Source organism: Pinus tabuliformis, chromosome 6 (assembly GCF_031772625.1).
Source record: "Pinus tabuliformis cultivar Carrire ecotype Pingquan chromosome 6, CPIR1, whole genome shotgun sequence".
Classification (NCBI taxonomy): domain Eukaryota; kingdom Viridiplantae; phylum Streptophyta; class Pinopsida; order Pinales; family Pinaceae; genus Pinus; species Pinus tabuliformis.
Window position 1 is genome coordinate 337563656 of NC_142292.1, and position 5297 is coordinate 337568952.

Below are 5297 nucleotides of genomic sequence, written 5' to 3' on the forward strand. Positions count from 1 at the left end.
GTGAAGAGTTACTTGTGATTTCAATGAATCTTTATCGGAATATAGACAAATTAAATCAGAAAATAAACTAACTACCTAACTAACTATATATATATATATATATAGATATGGAAATAAGGTTTTCAAAGTAGAAAAAAATTATGTACACTTGTATGCAAAACTTTTATAAAAAATAAAAATATTTTTTTAAAATTATATATATATATAACTAGCAATTGCCCCTAGAAGTGCAAAGATACACCGAAGGAATTGAACATGCATGTGATGTTACTACAAAAATGTTGTAACAAATGAAAGATAACAACCTAAAGGGTGGAGGATGGAGGGGAGGAAATGTGTTCAAGGTTGCAATAGCCTCACACTTGTGTCGATGCCTATCTGACAGATGTTGCTCAAACCACCTAGCTAAATAATTTTTTTCCAATCATACCACTGTGTCAAAATCTTATATACATATTATATACAAGCTATAACATGCAAGGTAATGAGGAGAAGCATTACCATATGTCATCGTGGGCACTGGAGCACAAAAAATGTAATTACACAGAGGAAATGACTAAAGTCAGTGTATGTTGATAAGGAGATTAAATAAAGAGCATCTTTCACTCGAGTGACCTTCAGATTCCAGGATATTCTGCAGTCAACATAAAGAAGGGGATTTGTTTTAAAATTTTAGCTATCTCCTTTTAAAAAAATTAAATTATTTTGGAGCCACTAATTCCAGTTTTAAATTTAAATTTAAATTATGTCTAGCAAAGATTTGTTGGAATTGCAAATTTATGTGGTGTAGTTTTAACAATCCAAGTGTCCAAGTAAACTTTCAAGGCATTGTATCTATTTATGCATTCAAAATACAGTTTTAAAAATGAAAAGTTGCACATGCTATATGCATATATAATACCAATATAGATCCATTTTGAAGAGGATTAAATCTCTTGAGGTGCATACTTTTTTTCAAATTTTGCACTCTAAAAGAAGTCCCATAGGCTATCTTTAGCCTTGTGGACGTTAAATTTTATTTCTTTCTTTCTCATCTTTCCAGAAGTAATTACGGTTACTTTTGCACAACTCATCCCACAATAACGAGTGACCATTTAAGTTAACCGTAGTTAAGAAGTCGTTATGTCAAGGATGGTCATTCCTCGAGATTGATTTCAACAACAAACTTAATTGGGAGGACTCCAGAAATAAGAGAATTTTAGGAGGGTGGAAAGCATTATATGCTCTTCAAAATAGATGTAGAGAAGTAGAGTTATGGGATTGGAAATTGATTAAAGTGCTTTTTGGACTCCTAGTTTGTCCAGTGATGCTATATGGGTGTGAATTGTGGGCTAGTAGCACCCCCATCTCAAAATGGAAACAAATTGAGAAAATCCAAAAATGTTTGATCAACAAGTTCAAAATGAAAAAAGTTTGGTACCTTATGAGATCGTGTTGAGTGAAACAGCAGCAACTCCCATTGAAGCAACTGTTATGGTGTGCCTTATAAGATATCTAAAACGAATTGGGCAAATGGGAGTAGGTAGATGGTCTAATGTTATCTTCAATGAAGGCATGAGTGAAAGAAAGAAAACATGGATAAGACAAAATTACACATGGATGCAAAAATGGAATATCTACCTCAATGAATGTCCCACAAAAAGCAAGAAGCTAAATAATTTTGTTATGGAGAAGTTTCGTAAACGGGTATGGGGAAAAGAGAAGGGTAGAAAGAAAAAGTGCTACAATTAGGAATTCAACCCTATGTGTGATCTCCAACAAAAAGAGTACATTGGAGCTAGAATTCTATGAAGGGAAAAGGTTCTTATTGCCCAATTAAGAACCAACTCGCATCAACTTCGGTGTGAAACAGGATAGTGGAAAAGGCCTAAAGAAGCTTGGGAAGAACAGGTGTGTACATTTTGCACGTCTGGGGCAGTAGAATCAGAAAAACTTTTCATTTTGGAATGTGATGCGTTCAAAGACATTAGAGAAAGTTATTGAAATATGTTAGCATCGGTTTGTTGGCAGTGTATTTTTAGCAAGGGGACTATTAGAAGGTTGGGCCAGATCATCATCAATTTGAATAAGAAAATGATTGAGTTGCAAAAGGCGAAAAATCAAGGAGTTGGTGGTCCCACAGACTATTTTTACATTTCTTTTCTTAAACAAAAAATGCTCAATAACGTCTGAGGTTGAACACAATTTAAGGTGGGACTTTATCATAATTAGTTAAAGCAATTTTGTTTGGGAGTTATCTTAAGAATTTTGATTTGAAGAAGTACCTACTAAGTATATGATATGCATTTATAGTTTGGAAAATTTTCACATTATTGAATTGTTTATTTTACATATATTTGTTTTGTAGGTGGAATGGAAAAATTATAAATTTCAATTTCATATTAACAAAGTATAAATATAAAAGAGAGAAATTTAATATATATATATATATATATAATAACAATAAGAATATGTTGTTCTTTGGTAAAATATTATAGGATTTTGATTTGAAGGAGTACTTACTAAGTATATGATATGCATTTATAGTTTGGAAAATTTTCACATTATTGAATTGTTTATTTTACATATATTTGTTTTGTTTTGTATATGGAATGGAGAAATTATAAATATCAATTTCATATTAACAAAGTATAAATATAAATGAGAGGAATTTATATCAATCTCCATCGATGGGCCCCAATTTTCATTTTCGGGTACAAAAGTGGTCAAAATGTGCATATCTACTCCAATGTTGAGGGATCTCATGGTGGTGCTAGCTCTCACATGTCTCAAGGTGTGAGACTATCCTCTTTTGGGCCCAGGATTAGTTTCTTATCCCTCATGGAATGCTAAACCAGTTGGGGCCATGCTGGCTTCAGGTGCATCATCCCATAAAAGTCATCAATGTAGTGCAAAGTGTTGAAATTGTGTGGTTATTGGAGGTGCCCATATCTATGTGTGATGCTCTGTTATAAGTCAAGGACCCATGGCTCTCAATGCCTCACTTGTGGGTGTCAATATACTCCTCTAAACGACTTGGGCCCCAGTTAAGTTTCCAAAGACATGGTTGTGGTATCACCTGACAATTACACACAATATCTAGTGCTAACATCTATATCATTAGGTACATTTAATCATTTTGGCATCTAAGTGAACCAAGCTTGCAAGTAATGGGCAATTTGACACTTTAAACAAGGATTCCTTTCCAAAATTAACGCTTTGAACTCATAACAAAGATGCCTCCCTATGTATGAGTGGTTAATAGACCACCCTATTAGGTGTTTCCAACCCTTAAGGGGAAATGACATGTCCTTGGTCCACCCTTCAATTGATAGGTGTCATGTGAATAATGATGGAATGGAGGGGAGAAGACTTCATGGCTAAGTGTCATGGTCAAAGGGACCAACCATGGTGGCTCCTCATCTTAAGCATATAGACGTGGGGAGGAAGAAATAGTGTATCCATGAGTTGCCAACTCGGCCTCTGGTTTTCCACTTGTCTTGTGTGCCTTTTACTTTTTCTTGATTTTTCTTTACATTACTACTCATAGCCCAAAGGGTCAGAGCTTGATTTATATGATGTATAAAATATATTACCCCCTCAATGGTGAAGCAACTCTTTTCCCACCAGGGGTTGGGACATGCAAGGGTTCCTTCTCATAATATGAAGAGAAACACGTGCTCAAGAACTGTGTGATGACCATATTGAGTGGGGTAGAGCTCATGCTACAATTTTTCCCACATTCTTATATGTATGTCCTAGTAATATTTTTCATTTTGATCTTCTTTTGTTTTTTCTTGTGGTCATCATATGCGTTTTCCTTTTCTTTGGGTCACATCAACCTCCCAGGACCAAATTCGGGGGCCTTACCCAGGTGTGAGGATATATGGTGTCAAATCTCAGAGAACCAATGGTTAGTCGAGCCTAAAGAAGGGAGGTGGAATATGGGGCTCGTAATGTAAGATGGAAAGTGGTAAGTATGTAACAGAGAGAGATGGGACTACGTTATCTCAATCAAGGTTTCCCAAGTAGTGCCCTCCTATACCCATTGGGCCATTAAGGGAGGTCCCACTAGACTTGGATGATATGTTAACCCCCTATTTAAGGTGAGGGAACAAGTTGAAAGTCAATACCCCTCTTCCTTCCATGTTACTCCATAATCCATGCTAAATGCCCAAAATACAAACAAACATAATCATCTAATTGCAAAATTAATATAGTACCTTTTAATCAGAAGCCCACCTTCTAATGCGCTCTCTTGCCAAATGGGCAAGGAAACATATGATTGATGCATGTGGCAGAGACATGAATGACACATCATCATCAAATACTAATGGTTGTCAGGGGAAGCTGGCTTCCAGCTGGAAGAGATGGTAGGAGAAAATTTCTCCCATGGGGTCACCCATTTTTGGTGGGTTACAAGCCTCATCCACCTTATTAAAATAAACGAAAGGTTTGTGCATATCAATCTCCATTCTTGGTACTATATTATATAACTATAATTTTAAATTAGTTTAATTGCACCTCTCTAATCTCCATCACAAAGAAGTTGCATATTATCTAGAAAAGGAAAATGGATCAAATAAGAAGATATTTCTAACCTGATATATTTTAGGGCTCTAATTCTTTTATCTTTTGTAATCATCACGATAAGACCTTCAACTTTTACGACTTTAGTTCTTTTAGGTGGGCATCCTTGCCTTAGTCCTCTTGATGGTTTAAAGAATCTAGATGTTGAACCATTTATTGATATTGCAAAGGAGATTGAACATAGGCACCCCATAATCTAATTCACGTTAAGACATGAAATTGAATGTGAATTAACATTAATCTAAAGTGCAACCAAATTTCTCTTTCATAGGCCTTGGTAAGGTTCAACTTTAGCACCATGGTTGACAATATCTTGGTTTTAATAGAAGTAAACCTTATTATTCCACCCTAATAGCATCATGGGTTTATCTTCCATGAATAAAACCGCATTGTTCTTTAGATATAGTCAGAGAATATTTTCTTTACCATCAAAGATATAATTTTGGCTATTTGCAGTTACATAGGGAGATAAATTTAATTGATGAACATAAGTCAGATTGGCTTTCTTCAAGAATAGGGAAATAAATGTTAAATTCAATGCTCCCAACACCTTCCCTAGACTTCTTGATACCTTTTCCACCCTTAGCAAACATTATTCTACAATTTCATAAAACCCTAAGAAATTTTCCACAATCTAGTCATTTGTTATCCTTCTAAGGAGATCCAAAACAAGTTTCAATTATTCTTTGGAGACTTCCTCCATTAGGCATTTGTTTGCATACTCATCG